General features: G+C 35.2%; 1 protein-coding gene and 1 long non-coding RNA gene across 2 annotated transcripts in view; one reads left to right on the forward strand and one right to left on the reverse strand.

Annotated features, from left to right (window-relative positions):
• Positions 1-21,162, forward strand: part of LOC111591966 (protein bunched, class 2/F/G isoform) — a 122,711-nt gene that overhangs the window by 29,311 nt on the left and 72,238 nt on the right. The window lies entirely within an intron of this gene.
• LOC111591957 lies at positions 18,798-19,599 on the reverse strand. Its single transcript, XR_002750912.2, has 2 exons — positions 19,306-19,599; positions 18,798-19,250 (listed from the first exon to the last, which is right to left on the reverse strand). It is a non-coding gene; the product is annotated as an uncharacterized LOC111591957 (long non-coding RNA).

Raw genomic sequence — 21,162 nt, forward strand, 5'->3', positions numbered from 1 at the left:
TGAAATGTTGCTCAGAATTAATTGGCAGCACTTTTGTTTTGTTTTCTTCGTCTTTCACTCTGTGTTGCATGCAACAAAGCAATTTGACAATATTTTCAATTCGTTTCATTTGCGCATAGATTGGATTTTCATGCTGCCGTTTGCCCATTTGCCACAACTATCATCAGCTCCATCTGCCTTCATGCCACACATATCCGATCTCCCCTCTCTCTCTCTCTGCTTCTGCTTACTCTGAGAACTGGAGCGCATCGAGATGTTGCCGCAAATGTTGCATAAGTTTCGCCAAATGGCCTGCGGGGCGTATGCATAATATGATGAATCAAATTAAACAAACGATAGTTCTAGCTGTCAACTGTGAAACGATAATCGATAAAATAAATCGATTAAGCTGTTTTCCAAATGCTCAACATTTTCGATATTAACAATCGATAAATATGATATTGAGTATCGACAGACTTCATATAGATTATGATTTGATTTCTAGAGAATGTTCGATAGTTCTAACCGATAATTTGGTGCAAATTAAATTAATTCTGTATAATGAAAACAGAATGATGAAAACGAACGATATGTGAAAGTCATACTATCGATAAAAACTTAATCGTATTTCTCATATATTTCTTCACTTAATTTTTATTATTGAAAATTTTGATGAAGTCAAATTTAGTCAATCAATTAAGACTCATCGATATCATCGATTACGAATCAGCCATTGAAGCTTTGTATACCCCTATTGAAAACTTTTTTCGTGTTCTGTATTTTCTATATTCTGCTTTATAAAATAAACATTTGCTTAAAATTTTATTAGAACTGAAATAAATCGATTTTAGACGTATCGATATTTTGTTTGATAATTATATTTGCTTTGCATGGTTATCTAAACATTTTGATTGTTATTGATATTTCAATTGATGGTAAGATCGATGTCGCTGTCGATAAATCGATAATTTATCAGATGGTAAATTTACTTAAAGACCATTTGTTATCGTTGCTTATCTCTAGATTTTGTTCTTATCAAATCGATATTCTGCTTAATAGATGAATCGATATATTGACTGATCGATAATTTTGTATGTTGTCGATATATGGCGCATGTATTAGAGCGATCAATCAATATATAAGCTGTTGGTTCTGCAATTTGACAGGTCGATTAATCGATTTTTGTAGATCGATAATTTGTTGTTTTTCAGATTCGTACACACACTTTCCATTTGCCTGCCTCGACACAATTCAGATCATCAATCGCCACGCCCACCAATTGTATATCCCCCACTCTACCCGAACCTTCCTTCACTCCCTCCCAAAAATTGGCCAATTTCAAATTTGATATTCGTGATATGGAAATATCTCAACATATATCTACTGCTCTCTCTTCCTCTCTCTCTCTCTTTCTCTTTTTTTCCTTTTTATTTTTTCTCTTTTTTTATTTCAAACATATCTTGTGCGCGCCCGCGCGTTTTCCAACACTGTTTTCTGCAACTGTCATATATCGAATGTGCGTGCATACACAGCTTTGTCCACGCCCACCACCACCCCGCTGCCACGCCCACAACAGGCAGTCGCAAACGCGCCTTTAGCAATCCGCACATACCCTTCGTTCCGCTCAATGGCCTCGATGGGCGTCGCCTGCAGCCGCATCTCTATTACTACAATCAGTCGCATTCGGGCCGCAGTTCGTTCTGTGTGGACGAGTCGCTGTGGCCCGTTGCGGGCGCTGCCAGCGACAGCGACCTGTACACAACAGGCGCCGACGAGGATCCCGAGGAGGCCATCGATCAGTTCTCCCCGACGCTCTACGGCCGACTCGCCGCTGCCCAGCCGATCAGCCGTGCGATACCCATACCCAGCACCAGCAGTAGCGCCGGCAATAGTCCACAGCACCAGCATCCGTTGCAGCATTATCCGCTGCATCACTCGCATCCGCATCAACTGCACCACACGCTGCAACAGGCGCAGCTGCCGCAGCGTTCGCTGAGCAGCGGCTCGGCTCCGCCTGCGGTCGCTGCCTCTGCCGCAGCCGCTGCTGCCGCCGCTGCTGCCGCTGCCGTAGGCTATATGGCTTTCAGTGCAGGCCACGCCTACTCGCCCCTCTATAGCAGCTCGCCGGATACGCTAGGCGGCGGCGGCGGCAGCTACGATTCAGCCTACGGGCCGGGCATTCATCGGTTGCAGGTGCCGAGGGACTCAGCTCAAAGACGTCCCCGCTCGCCGCTGGATGGCGCCACTGTGATGGCTGTCAACAGGTCGGTGTTGGTTAACAAACAAAAAAAAAAGCCTAACAACGTGTTTATGGTTTACCTTATTGGGTCTTGCTGTTTTAACCATTTATCGATTGTCGATTGAGTGTTGCACGAAACGAACTTCACCAATTTATTACATTTTACTATCAAACTTGAGCTCATTTGGGTTGTGGATGCTTCATCATGTACATACATATCGCAAACGTAGGGTATTAATGGTTATCTACATATGTTTTGCATTTAAGTTGGCTCTTTAAATGTTTATCGACTGTTTGTGAGAGTGTTGCACGTTGCATTCGAAACGAACTTCATGGATTTAGCTGTTTGATGTATCACATATTTATATAATCACATATGCACAGGGTGTTTATGGTTTACAGTCTGTTATCGATTGTCGATTGAATTGTTGCATGCTGCATCATCACCGTTAACAGTTTCTTGATATCATATAGCTGAATGGGAATCTCTGAAGACATTAGATACGATTAAAACACATAAAACCTTCATCTTTTTGTATATTTTATTAAAATATATTAAATTATTCCACTTTCTATGTGTCTTTAGTGTGGCATGAAATTCGATACGATTTGCTTACACTCATTTTGTTAAATCAGCTCCATTCAATGATTGATGAGACAGATGTTAGTCCTTGACTCATTGTCAGGCAACTAAACAACTGGATTGATGAATCAAAGTTCAGTTATATAAGATGGAGTAACTGAGTGAGTCAAGCAATTCATAATAAATGAGAGTAAAAGTCAAAGTCAAAGTAAAAAAATTCTAGCTGGATTTAAAGATTGTGATGCAGTCAGTCATTAAGCATCATAACAGAATTATAATAAAGTTAGACTGACTAAGCGTCCATATAAAAGAATAGTTAAAGAAATTTATTTTCTAATAAGGAAAGTAAGTAATTAATGCTGAGATTTTATTTATAACAAAATGTTATATAATAATTATATATAATAAATATATTTATATAGAATCAATTATTTTATGTGTTCAAGCACACAAAATGGATTATAAAGTTACTTAGATATCTATAAAAAGCAAGCATAGTTTTTATTAAATATACATTTACTTTATATATATATATATATATATATATATATATATATATATATATATGTACACATATATATTCATTAAATAACTCTCCATTATCTAATTTGCTTAAGCAACTAAAGTGCTTAGTCATATCTATCTTAACTGCTTTGGTCAGTTGCGAGAAATTACAAACAAATTTGCAGCTTCCTTCCGCAGTTGCAACTGCATTTTTTGTGCAGCTTTAGGAAATGGATTTCACTGTATTCATCTTCTTTTTTCCGAAGCTGTCTTCGCATACAAAATTTCCGCTCTGGAGCGCAAACTGATGATGCGTCATTTGTCATGATTCAAGATCGCAATTCTTGCCCAGGCACAAAACGCAATTTATTTGCACGAAACGAAGCCCTTTTCATTTTCATTTCCATTTCGCATTTTTAATTACAAAACAGGAGAGCGCGCTGAGTGGCTTTCAAAAACATTTGCCCCGAAACTCTATTCAATCAACCTTTGCGCATTTAAAACTCATGTCATGTCCATTATAATAAATTTTAGCTTAGGACCTGCCTTCAACTTGGGGCCTTCAGCTGCGAGTTCTTTTGGGTTCTGCCTTTCAATGTTGTTTTTTTTTTGTTTTGCAACAGCCCAAAGAGTTACAAGAGTGTGCGTGCGTCTGTGTATAGTGCGTTTAAACGCCACGACCTGCTGCTGGCCAAGGAATGATGTCATTTCTAAACTTGGACTTTTCTTTGGGTTTTATTTTTTGCGTTTCTCATTTCTTTTGGCTGCTCTCTATACCCATTGCAAAGGCTTACAGAAAAAAACGGGCAAGACTGCAATTCTGCAAAGTTATGTAACAGGCAGCATATATACAGTTGATCAATCACATAAATCGGTAGCTTATCGATATGTAGCGATCTTAGAGCTCAGATATTTATACTACAAATATGGCTTATGTATTCACAAATATATAAATAAACCCAGTTTTATATAAGCTCAATAGATTTCTGTTGATTTTTAGACTTCCGATAAATATCGATTTTAGTCAAAGTAGATTTTTTAACCCTGGCTTACCGGTTAAAGTGTTTTTTTTTTAAATAATTGCAGCATGAAGGCTACACAGCAACTCTTATTCAAACTAAATATGACTACTCTCTAATACGTACAATTTTCGATAATTATCGATATTTTAACCTGCACTTATAGCACATTTGAAAGTTTGCTGCTTTCATAGTGATCTATACTATATTATAGGGTATCTTGCAGTCGTTCAGTCTCACTTGAAGCTTGCTCAGCTGTGGAATTGTATAACGCCTTGGCGCTGATGATGGCATTTGATGATGATTCGTAATAAAAAAGCAATTTTTATATATGTATATGCTCATGCATGTAGGTATAATAAATATTACGCAGTTCATTCTTCTTCTTTTTGACCATGGAACTGCGCGTTAGTTGGGCAAATGAGTCCCCCAGGCGCTATTCAAGGGCCGTCTCCCCCCAAAGACAACATCCCCAATCAGAGTGAAGGAACAACAATTCCCCTTGATAAACTGAATGGGGGAGCCCATAAAGCTTTCCACTTCCCATTCATTCGCCACTGAGCTCCCCTGCATTGTGCTAATTTTTATTAGCTATTTGGTTTCGGTTGGTTTATCTGGTGGAGGAGGAGGTGGGCTTCCTTTAGGGCTCTGGAATGCGCAACAAATTAAAAAAAATATGTCGCAATTGGCAAATGGTCTTTGAGTTTTATCTTGTGGAAAAGTGGGAAAATTTGTGAGGACAATGGCTGGAAACATGAAATGGTGTAAACGATTTGATATCTAAGTGATATCTAAAGAGATTTGATTTATGCTTCAAAGTAAAGTACTTGCTGGACAATGTAAATCTTGAAATCTTAGAGATCAAAAGATATTATATAGCACATACTTTTAATAGTTAAACAGTATTGAAGCTAAATAATATATACATCTTATTCTAATTCATTAGAGAAATATTATATAAGATTTATAGAACCAAATTGAATGCATGTTTGAAGTAGAGTTTTCATATTAAGCTAGACTTCTAAATTAGTAGAAAGAAACGAAGCGGCTAGATCGATGAAAGAGAGATGCAAAAGCAGATAGATCGATAAAAATGAAAGCAGCCAAGATAGAAAGATCAATAAAAAGTTATATAGATAGAGAATTATGTATCTATATTGTATGTTATGGAGTAAACATACAAAAAGCATTCACTCGTTATTTGCTCCCTTATAATTCGCAACTGGTTACAGCTTTAAAGTAAGAGCAACAGAAACGCATAGTCGATGACGAAGTCTACTGGCATCAGGGATATTCCTTGTGGATTCCTATGGATTAGTAATAATCAATAAATACCTGAACTAAGGCATGCATAGAAAATAGAAATAGATTAAGGTTGAAAAAGATTGATCGAGTGATAGAAAGTGGCAAGTTAAATGCATACAGATTGTTGTATGGACAGATAGATTGAAAGCAGAAAGATATAAAGATAAATAAATAGAGAGATCGATAGACAGATAGATAGATGGATCGATAGAAGGAGATATTAATAGATTGATTGATTGATAGATAGAATTGGGCATGCTAGAATCTGGAAGATGATGTACATAGAGATAGAGGCGCACTGAGAAACATAAATAAATAGATAAATTGATCGATGGACAGATTGATCGAAGTATATATTGATGTATTAATATATATAGATTGATGATTGATGTACCCATTCACACAGCAATCCATATATCTATCTACTAGTTAAATACAAATAGATATATAGACATATAGATAGAATGGTTTATATAAGGATATATTGATAGATAGCTGTAAGAGTAAATACTATATCATATATATTCTCTCAGTTCAGAACAGACAGCTAACTCTTGCTCCTCTTTAAGTCTCAAAACCTATAATTAATGAAGCATTGCTTCGTCTGTGAAGAAAAACTCATTTGAATGAAATTTGAACAGTTAACTTTAATACTTTGTATCTTCTCTAATTAATTAGCAGACTTAACCCCCGTTTACACAAATTAAATTCCTTATTCAAGGTACAGTCTACCTACACAAAATCAAAACATAAATTTGGTTTCTGCTCAGGCAACTGCGGCCAGTGGGTAATAAAAAAGTAACTTCAAAGTTCCCCCCCAAAAATGAATCTGCATATAATTTGCTTTTTTTTTTGAGGTTTGTCCTCACTGCAGCAGCAACAAGCAGCCAAATGCAGTTGCGAGTCGCTGGCCAAGTTCAAGGTTAAAAAGCACAAGAATTTTCGACTGCATTTTGGGGGAAAGAGCCAGCCAGAGAAGGAAGAATTCTGGAATTGGGGGGAAACCTTGGGCGAAAAGGTTGCGCTGTGCAGGCAGAGGTAAGTGTGTGGGCAAGCACAAAGACGAAACATGTTTGTTTGTTTGTTTCGTGCAGCCTGACTGCCTCCCCTTTCCATTAGCTACCCCCGGACGGGGGTAGTCGAGTGGCTGCCCATAAGTGAGCTGCGTTTCATTGTCGACATTTTGGCTGTTTCGATGATGTCAGCGTTTATTTTTGGAGCCCACCAAAGCACAACACACAGCGAAACATACACAAAAAATAAAGTCGCAAGCCTTAAAAACATGCCAAAAATAATATTCAATGAGAGCGCAACGCAACAACAACAAAAGAAAACCACAAAGCAAAAAATACTAAAAAAAAAGCAGGCAAAAAATACCCACTCAAGTATAACAAATAACAATTACGAGCATCTGCCCGCGACTTGGTTGGCTCGTAATGAGAGGGGAGGCGCCTCTCTCTCTCTCTACACTTGACTCTCTCTCTGTATCTCCCTCTCTCCACGATTCTTGAACTTGTTTGACTGTCGAACAAAACGTCGTAAACTTCTTCACTGACAAAAATTACCAAAAAAAAAAAAAAAACAACACGAGGTAAAAACTGAAAGACAGACAAAAACAAGAGCAAAGCATAAATGTTGTTAATAAGGCGAAGTGGGCAATACTCTAAGTGAAAACTTTACTCGCAAATGATAAAAAAAAAAGAATAAAAACAAAAAACATTTACAGTTCAGATTCTATTTAACATTCGAATGTAAATATTTAACTTGTGTTTTCCTGCAAGCATTTGTTATTGTTGTTCTCTTTATCTGGTTCTTATAAACAACAATAATTATGTGTTCTTCACTTTATCTTGAGATGGGAGTATTTAGGCTGAACACACGTAAATGTGACTTATAAAACTCTTTCCTCTAGCTGCAATTCTCTTTCGCACTTTAAACTCTGACTTCTCTTATTTTAACTCTTTATTTTTAAGCATACAGTAGAATGACGGAAAAACATCTAGTTTGCCATTCTCATACACAATTTATCTCTCCTTGTCTGCCGCTGGCTCTGCTTCTCCCCCTCCCTCTGTTTTTTTCTCTCTCTCTCGCTTGATGTATTTGTCTTTCTCTCACTGTATTTTACATTTTGTCCCTCTCACTGTCTTCATGCCTTTCTCTCTCTGTCTCTCCATCCTCCATCTCCCTTCATCAATTTGTCTCTCTCTCTCGCAAATTCTCTCTCTCTTTCTGTTTCGTCCCCTCTCGTTTTTTGATCTATTTGATCTCCTTCTCATTCGCTCTCTGCCTATTTGTCTGGTTTTCTTTCTCTCTATCCCCCTCTCCCTCTATTTATCTTTGTCTATCTTTCTATCTCTCTCTCTCTCTCTCTCTTTCGTTCTATCTCTCAATCCCTACCGCTTTCTCGTTCTCTCTCTCTCTCCTTCTGCATTCCTTTCTCTCATTCTCTATCTCTCGCTGTCTATTTCTACATTTGTCTCCTCTATCTCTCCTCTCTTTCTCTCTCTGTTTCTCTGTCTCTCTCTCTCTCTTTCTCTCTCTTTCTCTCTTTCCCTCTCTCTCTTTCTCTCTCTCTCTCTCTCTCTCTCTCTCTCTCTCTCTCTCTCTCTCTCTCTCTCTCTTTCTCTTTCTTTCTCTCTCTCTCTATCTATATGTTTCTCTCTCTCTCTCTCTTACTCTCTCTCTCTCTCATTCTCTCTCTCTCTCTCTCTTACCACTTGTCATTTTCAATCAACTGGCAAACGCTGTAACAAATCATTTAAGCCCACAGCAAGGGTAAATACCTGAAACACTAAACAAAACAAAAGAAAAAACATGAGAATTTGTTTACCTTGGCCAAGCGATTTATCTGCGTCTGAGTCTGTGGTCTCAGCGATCTGGTGACTGGCGACCGGAGTCTGAGGTCTGAGGTCTGCACTCGTTTCGTATCTTGAGGTTATTTTTGACTCGCTTTCCCATTGTTGCCAGCTGAGAGGCTAAGAGGCTGAGACTCTTGTAGGCCGCCAAAACAGCTTGAAGAATTTGCTAAAGTTTTTTTTTATTATTATTTTTTCATTTGTGGTTTGTGTTTGCCTTTGCTTTTTCGTGCTCTCTCTCTCTGTGTCTTTGCCTCCGTTTGCTCGCCCACTCGCCTCGAACCACTTTTATCCAGTTCGCTCAGAGTCGAGTCATCAGCTTTTTGTCGGCGTCTGCTGTCATGAGTTCGTGACAAATTAATGCCTATCGATATTCGTCATTGTTCTAACATTTACCTTTGAGCACTTTGCATGCATACATATTAATAAATAGACACATATATAGTACTCGACTCTCTATTGAACTATTTTGATTGTTTTTGCACATTTTTGAAAGCTTTTTGTCATATTTCAAATACTTTTTCAAGCACTTGAAAAATATTTTAGTAATTTTTTAAATATTCTCTTTCGTTGCAGGTATGTGAACTTTTTAAATGAATTTGATTTATGCTAAGACTAGGATTTTGGTAAGTGAAGTCTAATTATTTAAAAGAAACTATTTGAGCTGTTAGAAAGTTGAAACAGATTCCATCTGTTCTAGAATCAAGTTGATCTAAAACAACAAAACTTTACACTTAATCACTTCCAAGGCAACCTATTATTTTGTTGTTTCATAACTAATTTGTAAATGTAAACTTTTGCAATACGAGTTATCAGTCCGGTCACAAAGCCTATAATAATAATAATCAAAGTATATATCAAAATTATAATCATCTGGCTATCAATCAATGTCAAAATCAACGTTCAGATTTCTCAAACGTGACGAAGCTTGTAAAACGACTTTTTATAAAGCAAAAAAAAAACCATGTCGTATCGCTGTAATTTGTATAATTAGGAGTTGGCAGCGTTAGTTGACTAGCCCCTGACAGCATTGCATAGCATTAAATACACACCCACATTTGGCGCTCTTTACAATTGTCATACAGTCAGACAGTTAATGAACTATAATATAGCATAAACAAGGAACCACGACCAGGAAATGGGTGAAGCCAAGACAAAAGAACAAGATGTGAAACTAGCAAATCGATGTGATTACATTAGGTATTAAGACAAGGAAAGACGAAGCGAGGGAGAAAAGCGAGAGAAGTTAAGAGTGAAGTGAGACTGATTGATATCCTGTATTATCAGCAAATGACATGAAATATGAACAAACTGAGGCATGAATATGAAGAAAGAGATTCAAAGCGAGAGGAACTAAGTAGGAAAGAGAGAGAGAGAGAGAGAGATAGAGTAAGAGAAAGAGCATACAGCTGGAAGACATCTTCAACTTATATAGTTATATAGTTTATCAGAACTAGCTGGGCTGTAGAAATTAAAAAATCCATTAATCGATATATATCGATTTAGACCAAAAAATAAGAAAATGAAAAAACTATCAAACCAGAAGTATAAAAATTTTATCTATAATATTTTCTACAACGCATATTTTAAAAAACATATTTATCGATTTTTGCCAAAAGCTGAATTTATCGCCAAAATATAAGAGATTAGCTATAAACTCGGAAGTTATTACAACAAAACTATTTTTCTATATTTCAAAAGATATAAAAGAGCGAGATTTGCAATCGATATTTATCGATTTATCTACAAATCTATTTTTATTGTTAACAAGTAAAACTAATTCTGTCTTACACATCTGTCAAGGGATTAAACCTCGTTCCACCTGTTACCTACAATTGAACATCAGTTGCATACCCTTCACTTATCGATTGTCAATAGTTACAGGGTACAACAACCACAATGTAACGACAAGAAAAGTCAACTGCGACGCCACATTGTCTGGCACGAATCGTTGTTTACGAAGGGACACAACGACAGCAGAAAGAGGGGGAATTGTTAATTTCCACAGCGTGAACAGATACACGCTTACAGATACAGATACACAGCTTACAGATAAAGATACAGCTTACACTGGCTGGCGTTGTAAATTGCATTTTAATGGCTGCCAGTTAAACTGCCAATAAATGTAGCAAACTCTGCCCCTAGTAGATGCCCACACTTAGTGGATATAGTTCGCAGCCTGCGGGGCAATTTTCATCATCTGAGTTTTCACTAACTAGCGACACGTGCGACTCGGCTTCGAGCAGTGCGGGTGCAAAGCAATTTTATTATTATTATTGCATTGCAATTCCATTATTTAGCAATTGAGCGAGTGGAGCAAGGAAAGTTGTAGATATATCGGACCTTCATGAGTTCATCCAATAGAATATTTTTAAATAACTAAACTTGTAGATTTATATTAATGTATATCTTTTATAAACTATTTTTATATATACTATTTTATCTCGTTTGTTAACATTTTACTGGCTGCTAAAAATCAAAATTTTATCTATGTTATACTGGCATATTCGTAAACGTTTTACTGGCAGTTGGAATAGCGGAAAGGCTTGAAATTCAATGCCATTGAGTCATACTGTATCTAACCCTTTGAATATTCACTTCTTTAGTATGTGGCTTTTAGTTAAACCTTTCAACTTTCAGCTGTCAACTTTCACTGCCCTGAGCTTTGCTAGGCAAAACAGTTATTGCAGCATTCCTCGCAATTTAAGCTTCTGTTTGATGCATGTGGGCGTGACCATATGCATGTTGATAAAGCTGAGTTTCTAAGGCCAATTAATTTTATTAATTGCTGTAATTTGTATTAGTCATATATTTCTTATATATATAGTTATGTATATATTATATAAACTTTTATTAATCGAAACTGAACTTTGTTTCTTGTCTTTGTTTCTGGCTTAGGTTTTTAATGTCTGATTTAATAATGAAACACGCTCAAAGGTCATATTTAATTGCTTAGCTTGTAGTTGGAATACATTTATTAAATTATTTTTTTAATAGCTTGAGTAAAGTATTCTCTAGTGAATTTTGATTAGAATTTTAATGGCTATATATAAGATGAGGTGGAGAGCTTTTAGAGTATATATATATGTATAACTATTTGCCATATAGTATACAAAATGTATATAAAAATAATCTATTAAAAAATAAAAATATAAAAAAAAATTAAAAAATTATATAAATAGAAAAATAATTTTAAAAAAATTATAAAATAAAAACATATATTTTAAATATAACAATTTCAAGCCAAATATATAAATAAAAAATAAACTTGAATAATAATTATATAATATAAAAAATTACTAAAATTGAAATAATATTAAACTATTAAAAATGAAAAATATATAAAAATTCTGCCAATAACTTAATTGGCATACCAAATAGATCAGTTTATCACACGCCTGCTCTAGCTACCCAATTCACACATACATTTACAGTTATACTAATTAATGTTCTTATATAGCCACAGAGTCAATATATAAAGCCATGTAAATTAAACTTTGCGCCCCAAAGTCAAGAGTCACGAGTCTGGCAAAACGATTTTATTTTTGAGGCCAACTCTTTTGTTGACCCTTTGTTCACACTGAGTCCAACATTTAATTACGTTTTGCTATCCACGTGGCGAATGTTTACCTAGAGTCAGATGCATATATACATACATGGACATACATATACCTATATACTCGTTGTTGTATATGATGTGCAAAAACAATTTGCAGCACATTCTGGTTGGACGTTTATTTGGCCAAGCTAATGAGCCTGGCCAAAAAAGAAAACAAGAAAACGACCCCATGACTGGGTCTCTCTTTACACCCCCTAGAACAGCAGTGGGCGGGGTGTTTGTTGCTTTGTTTTATGTTGGCTGGGCAGTAAAAATAAACCAAAGCTCTTAGCACATGGCGTGCGCTTCATTAGCTGCTACAAACAAAGCCAAATTCAAGCAGAGAGGCCAAAAATAAGTTGAAAAACGATATATAGAAAACAGAAAACATTTGCAGAGCGCTTAAGTTCATTATGGCATCGGGTTTCAGGTGGTTCGCTTTTTAGCTTGTGACCAGGACGCAACTCGGGGAGTCTACAGACCCCATAGAGACCTCTAGGGCTGCCCTAGGGCCCCCTCTCTGTCCATTGACGTCTGCAGACGTGGCTAATATGTCGAATAGAGGCGTAGACAGTTTGGCGACTCGGCTAAAAACGCAAAAGAAAGCAAATTAGACAAGTCTAGCTGAGAGTGACTGACTAGGGAATACCCTGTAATGAAAATCTTTGATTGCCGTTCCACTAATTCACATGCACATTGCTGTTTACTAACTTATTGTTGCAGTTTTCGATAGACCAATAATCAATAAAGTATACGTAGAGCACAGATTATTTTAATTAATAAGCAGATTAAAATGGAAGTCAATATATTTTGTACTAAAATTTACCAAAACTAATGTCTGAAGCTCTTAAACTCTGCGTAATATAATCAAGAAATATTTTCGATACATATCGATTTTAGTGAAAACTCAAAACTCAAAGAGTTCTTGTGCATCAACGGAAACTATTCTTTTGTGCCACAGAAAGTACTCACACCTATAGTCTAATAATCTATGATATATGCTCTGAAACCTTTTCGATATTTATCGATTTTGCAAAAAATAACTAAAATGATTTTTGGAATTGAATCTCTTCCCTCTTCTCAATATACAAATTGTTGAGTAAACTATCACTGTTACCCATTTATTTACAGGATATCGAAACGATTTTGCTCACATTTCTACGCTTTTCTTTGCCGCTTTGCATAATTCTTATGAAACACAAATGCAGTCGCAGTTGCAGATCGGGGGTTGAGACATGCAATTTCTGCTTGCGAAATCAAAAACAAAACGAAAACCAGCAAAAGTGAAGCGAACAAAAATAATGCTAAATTCAGCGTAATTTATATCAATTATAGTGGAATCAGGAAAGCCGAATATTGAATGCACTCGCTGAGAAATTCCTGTTGAAAAGGAAAGAGAAAAAAACGCTTAAAAATATATGTTAAATTACAACTTTTGCCAGACATTTTTCAATGGCATTTTTACAGTGTTGCACAATAGCAAAAAAAAAAGTATTTACCACAAATAATTTTGTATTTCCAAATAGGTAAAGCTTCTCTTTTGTTTGCTGCATAACTTATTCAGTATAGCCTGAAAAACATGCTGCATTTGGATAGAGAAAAAGCATGCACCGCCCATTTTGGCCTAATTACATAGCCAAGTTGCAGTTGACTCGAGTTCCGTTGCAAGTGCAACTGTGTGACTGTGCAACAAGCGTCAGGCAAATGGTTGCAACTTCAAAGCCAAATGCCGCAACAGCAAAAACTTTATTAGTTGCAATTAGATTTTATGATTGTTTTGTCGCTGCTTCTTCTTCCCGCTTTGCCCGTTTCAATTTAATTATGTGCGAATTGCTAAACAGCAGCAGCCACTGTAGCGAGCAAGGCCTGTGCCTGTGCCTGTGCCTAGCTGCCTGCCTGTCAGCCTGCGGCTTTCTGTGCACAAACGTAAATGAAATGATTTCCAACTTGAATGCAAACAAAGTGGCTGCAACTTTATGTGGCATGTGGCAGAAAAGCTAACGACTGTGCCAGTGAGATATTTGCGATCATAAATATATGATTTAAGCTATATAGACAGAATGTCGAATAATTTATAGCACAGTTCAGCCTTAAAGTATGCTAAGAGTTCTATTTACAATAAAAGCTTCGTGCTTATTCAATATACAAAAATTAATTTTATCATTTGGAACTTAATCAATTGTTGCCCATATATATATTGTGATAAAAACTAGAATGTACACTATACAGTTAGTACAAATTTATAAAAAAAATGGCTAAGGTTCTACCTGACTATATAATGCTCCCAAATAATTTTTCGACTTTTTTTTAAAAGTTTCTACAAGAGAAAAGCTGGCTTTTCATAGAACTCTTTTGTATGCAAATAAGTTAGGGTATATTTAAGTCTATACTACGCCTTTATATTCCACATTTTGTTATGACGGTTCATTTGAAAATATTGCCTTAGTTTTTTTTTTCGGCGCAACTGGAGCAATGAACTGCTCTTAGTAGGTCTCTTCCGCCCAGTCTCTGTCCGTGTCTCCCTCTCCCTCTCTCACTCTCTGCATCTTGCAGTCAAATGCGCATTTGCATTTGCGAGTTGTTGTTATTCGACCGGAACTATAAGTTCGTAGTGCCCATTACGACAATTGCACAAAAGAAAAAGTAAGCAAAGCGAACAAACCTCATGAAAAATGTAAACATTCCAAATTTGTAACAACAACAATGGCAACAATGAAAGGTCCTGCTAACCTACTAAAAAACCTGAAGGTGATTGCACTGCCAGCCTAGTCGTGTATCTACTGTGCAGCCAAAACTCCCCTTTCGCATAATACCTCGCTAAATAGTTGAGACACGCGATTTTGCGACTCGCCTTGGGGTCAACAATTTCTCGGAATGCATTTACAGGCATCTATTTGTTGTTATTGTTGTTGTTGCTGTTGTTCTTGTTACTGCTGTTGCGTGACTGCATTTTAATGAAAATGCATTTTAGAGCATTGCTCGCAGGGTTTTTCTTGTTGTCTTTTAATGCATCAACATTTTGTAACTGCATTTGGTTTTGGCTCTGTACTGTTAAGTTGAAGAAGAAGAAGAATTAGACCTATAGAAAGCTGTAAATGCAAACACATATACGACACATAATTTAATCAGCGCATATTTAATTATTTAGTCAATCTGTGCATAATAAATAAAAGTCAAATCTGTGCATAATATTTGTTTAATAAATATGGAACACTTGAAGATAGTTGAAAATTAATGAGGCAACAATTACAAAGAGCACATTAAATGTAATTAAACTGAAATTTTTGAGACTTATTATACAAAACGTGTCATCAAGCGTGTTCTGCAATGCAGATCAACTATTGTGCCGTACAAGTTAAGCAAATATTTATAATACGTTTCTCAAAAAAAGATAAGCTAAATTAGATAATCTATTATATAGGTCCTCTGCAGTCTAGATTCAGTTCAAAATCAACTTAAGATCGAAACTTTTACATAAGCTCAACTAAATATGCCTTCAAATACAATCCCAGTTAAAAACCTTTTTATTGTAATTTCAATTTTAAAATCGTATATTTTTAGTAACTTTTCCAGCTGTCCTTCGCTGCGCCGCTTACCAATTAGCATAATTAACATGCCCCAAACAAAGTCAATATGGCAAAGTCAACAAAGGCGCATAAAAACCAATTGCCACGCCCCTAAAATATAACTTAAAATTCGCTTTGTTTATTTTCAATAATGATAAATGTATACAATTTCTTGATTTACAAAGCGCGAGTAAAAATAAAACCAAGTTGCATTTATTTTGATTTTAATTTTGTTTCTTGTTTTTGCTTTTGCTTTAACGACTTTAATTAATCTGTTGGTTTTTAATGGTCTGGCAACGCTTTACATGCATAAAAAACTTGTTTTGTTGTTGATTTTTATGTTTTTATTTCTTTTGCTTTTATTTTTTTTTTTTTTGGTTGTTTTACATAATTAATTTCAATTCGGTTTAACTTTGTCATTGACACGTCGCAACGCAGACCTGGGCAGAAAAAAAATAAAAATTACCATGCTGCATGCAAAATATACACACTTTATATATATATATATATATATATATATATATATATATATATATATATATATATATATATATATATATATATATGTGTGTATATATGCATATCTGTAATCATATTTTGTCCACAACTTTCACTTTCGTCAGCTAAAGCTGCAAAAATTGTGATTGAGGTTGATTAACAATGCCTGCGAGACACAGAAACACAGCCAAATGACAATTGCAATTATCAACAGGTGGCAACGCCCAAAAAAAATATACTATTTGATAGGAGTATATTACATATATATATATATATATATGCCCTGACCAAATGGATTCGTTCTTTTGAGCTCTTCAACTGTTTATTGGATATGCTATAGGGAATACCCTAATCAAAATGCGCTTCAACTACGTTACTCAAAGACTAATACTAGTTATGCGACTAGTTAACTCAACTTTCAATATTTTCGTGATATTTTGCAGACATTGAAAGCGGTTCAGCTGAACGAAGTGTTCTTTCGAGCCATTCAACTGTCTCTAAGCTACTAAATTGTATTGTTCATGAACTGTTGAACTCAATGAACTAGTGCAAAAAATTAGCAAATGACTGAACTAATGCACCAAATTAAACTAAAATTTGCAATGGTATCTGAGCAGTATCTAAACTTTTTAGTCTTTAAACATGTCGTTAAAAAATAGATATTAATAAGAAAATGTATCAAAGGGATATTTGGTATATGTATATAAAATATATGGTTCAAAATGCTCTATATATATAAATATGTTTATTGAAAATAGATATATGGTATATAGTATATGATATATGATAGAGAATTAATTATTCATATATATAATTCCCAATCGGTGCAACAATTCCGAAGTTTGCTTTGGCTGGATGAAAGACATGTGTAGATATATATATTTAAATACAAATATAATTATTTTCTATTCATATAGATAAATGTGTATGTATCTGTACACATATTCAGAATATATATATATATATATATATATATATATATATATATATATATATATATATATATATAATTCTGAAATAATTTTCAATCTGTGTTCTTTAAAGATGATTTATTCTTTTTGGAAATCGCGTAGGCCTCAACGCACTCACCCACCCTAGCTTCCCACGCCTCCCTCCTCCTTATAAAGCATCCTAAATAAATATTAGCGTGGGCGTTATTTGGATTTATGCTTAAGATGTTTCTTTTCACAGCTTTTTTCGTTTTGTTTTGTTCGTGTTTAATTCTTGGAAATTAAAAATGTTTCACTAAAAAGCAAACGCATGCAATTTGTTGCTACAGTGAGGCTTGCCTAAAGGTTTACCATGAACATTTCTTTTACTTGTTCTTTTATCAACAATTTCGACATTCACCATTGATAATTATACTTATCATTTGTATAGATAGAGCAATTAGAGATAAGCCCGTAGACTTTTTGTCGTTTGTTTGATTGAAGAACTTGTTTATAGATTGGTAAATGTAACTCGAATGTGGACTTTGCGCCTTGTTAGTCAGATTACTTTTAACGAAAGTATTCGTTTCGAATAAAAAAGAAGCTTTTTATTAAAGCGATATCAGAATATATTATTGTTTCTGCCATTTTATAAATATATTATAAATAATTAATGGTATTTTTGAGGCCTGGCCTCAAGCTGAAATTGTTAAAGTAAAAAAAAAAAAAACTGAAACAAGAAAACATTTTATTTTTTATTTTTGTCAGTTGCAAAACGTGTTTTGTTATCGTCTAAAAAGTCGCCGAATAAAACAAAAATTATTTTAAAATAATTGATGTATTTTTTGATTTTTTTTAAACAAAGTAAATTTTTATTATTTTCTTGATAATTAAAATTGGGTTTTGTGCTTTAATTGATTGGTTGTTAATCTCATTGAATCACTTATCACTATTCAACACTCTTTTTAAAAAATGATCATATATAATTCCTTTAAAAAGTTAAACTCTTTGTTTATATTTGTTCACAACATTTATTTTGCGTATAAAATAGCTTAAGTAATTATAATATACATTAGATACATATGTCGATTATGTATGTATGTGTAGCTCCATATATATGTAGGTAAAAATGTTTTTACATATAATTACACTTATAATTACGTTTACAATTAAAATCACAATTCAAACCACTTTGGCTAAATCAAAGAGGTTGTTTTTTCTTTTTTTTTTATGTTTTACATTTTTGTTTTGCCTTTGCATAGGAATCAAGCATCAATGAACCAAGTGAAGCAACGAACGGGCACACTGCCAAAAGTGTTGAAACATTCATTTGCTGCTGCTTTTGGCAAGTGTGCCCTATTTTTTTTTCTCTATATTAAGCGCTCACCACTCAAATTCTCTTCAGCTGCAGTTGTTGTTTATAGAACGGTCATGGCGATGAACATGAGCAAGACGATGATGAGCCAAGGGCAAATGAACATTAGGCAGGCCACCTCAAACATATTTGCGCTGTAGTTGCTGCTTCCTCTTTGCTCTTTATTCTATCTTTTTTGATGTGTTGAATATAGATCTCAGGTGGTGGACAACTTGTTGCCGCTTGTATTCGTAGTGGTAGTTGTTGTTTACGCTGATGTTGTTGCTATTGTCACACAGTTTAAATGCAGTTTGTTGTTTTTCTACACAACTATTACTGTCGCTTGTTGTTGCTGCTGCTGTTGCTTATTTTTTGCTTCTGTTGCGTCTGCTGCCATAACACAACGACCGTACGACGTTCACTGTCACACTGAATGGCTAACCGTTTCGCGTGTCTGCTGCCTTCACTGCTTTTGCTTTGCTTTGCTTCGCATCGCCGGTTTGTTTGCCTTCTTGTGTGTGTGTATGTGTGTGTTTGTGAGCTTGTTGGTAATCGTCAATCAGCCTCTCTCGTTCAGCACTCAGCGTTGTCTTTTCTGCGCTTTGCGCTCCGATCAGTGCTATTACTGCTCTCTCGTTACACGCTCTTTCGCTCTCTGCCGGCAGTGCTTATAATTCCGCTTACCTTTGCAACTGAATCTGGAGCTATAGCTGTAGCTGGAGGAGGGTACAGCAATTGCGTTTTATTTCATTGACCCCAGGGCAATTGTTGTTTTTTGCACTTTGTTGCATTTCGCATGAGCAAGCACAATTCTAACAGAACTAATCGAAGCTTTAAGAACAGCACTTATCAGTGAGAAGCTGAGCTTTGACTTACCACCCAACACAAATGTAAAAGCTGCCAGTGAATCGCGGAGAGAGGCGCTTCAAAAATGGTAGCTAACGATAATAAAGTTTTTTGTTGGTAATCCCCTAACAGAAAATAAAAAACAGCTAACACTGATTTGAATCAGTCTATATGGCAGATTTTTCAAAGACTTGGAAATTTTGAATGGGTATTGGAGAATTCATCTAAATCGCCCAGAAAAGATGTTCCAAAAATGATCATTTAAATACAACAAATTTAATAGAAAGATTTTCCTAGAATGTACAATAGCCTAAAATTCCAAAATTAAACTGGAGGTTTTTGTATATGTCAGAAATTCATGTAGTTTTGAAAAGGTTAAGGTTATTCAAAAGTGTTTTCAGATGTAGTATCTATATATACATAATATGCACCCAAAGTACACTTCTATATATAAATATATATTTTGTAAAACTTCATGGAAATTTTTCCATTGATGAAACGCTTATCTGTTCGACCTTTTACAGAACTGGTTCGATTGTAATACACTATGAGGGCCATATGGAAAATTACAGTCAACCTGTTTTTGTGTTTGATTTTCCCTCTCTCTCTTTCTCTCCCTCTCTTTGTTCAATATGCCTGCCATTAAGAAAGACCCCAAACACCAACGATCCATAACTAATCTTATCATAGCTCTTGAGTTATAAAAAATTTGTTATATGTCTGCAGCTACTTCAGAAATTGGTTAATTGTGCTAAAAATATTGTATGAGCCATAATACAAAATAAATAAATATATTAAATATATGATCATATCAAGTCAGTGGTATATTGAGAGGTTTTTTTGTACAACAATAATAAATTAATAGGCTTAATTAAAAAACTTTTTAATTGGTGTGGTTATTAAATCTATTTCTATACTCTTTTCATTGCAGGTATGTTTGTGATTCATGTGGTTATAAATAAATATATTTATATATATATGTACTGTAAGTAACAAGTTTTGATTATATAGACAAGAATGGGGAGACTTAGCACTTATGTGTCAAAGTGTATATAAAATAATATATATACTTATATTTATGATAGGAAATAGCCTTATTTGTCGATCTAAGTTCGAACCTTTTTTAAAGTATCTTTTGCTTGTCTATCTTTCCCTTAATTGAAATGTTTTGGCATTCATTTATATCAAATAAAAACTCCCATATATTCTTACCATATGCAAATATAACTGATTAAAGTGCTCAACCAATTGTCCAACTGTCCGAACATTCTGTACACTTTCTTTTGTTTATGTTTTGCGACCTATGTAGGTCATGTGCCAGTTCTGCCAACAGCGAGAGACAGAGACAGAGAGAGAGAGAGAGAAAGAGAGAGACAGGGGAAAGAGAAACACAGAGATACTGAGAGAGGGGTAAAGAAGGGAGAGCAGCAGATGCAAGGAAACACATGCAATTAACATAGTTCCCTCAAGTAAAAAGATGAAGAAGCAGACAAGTGTACAAGTGTCCTTAGCCTGGCTGTGCCGTTATTTCGTGTTGTCCTTCGCAACAATAATTTAACTCATGGCTGGCTTGCGACATTGATTAGACAGAGCCTCAGAGCGCAGTGGCTGTGATTAAATATTTACATTTATTATTTGTTTTGTCATTTCTTTTTGTTAGTGGTCCTCGCACAAGGACCTTAAAATTGTACGCCTCGTTGATTATTTATAAATTGGCGTAATTAGTTAGACAGTCAGCGAACCATCGACAACGACCCAATCAAAATTAGGACAATGAGCGCGAGAGAGTAATAATCCGCTGCTCTCACTCTCTCTCAATTCAAAGCGTGTGCAGCGTTCATTTCTGCAAGGCAGCAGTTACCACACGCACACATAAACAGTCTCTCA

The sequence above is a fragment of the Drosophila hydei genome, unplaced genomic scaffold, assembly GCF_003285905.1.
Source record: "Drosophila hydei strain 15085-1641.00,03,60 unplaced genomic scaffold, DhydRS2 tig00000172-arrow-pilon, whole genome shotgun sequence".
Classification (NCBI taxonomy): Eukaryota; Metazoa; Arthropoda; class Insecta; order Diptera; family Drosophilidae; genus Drosophila; species Drosophila hydei.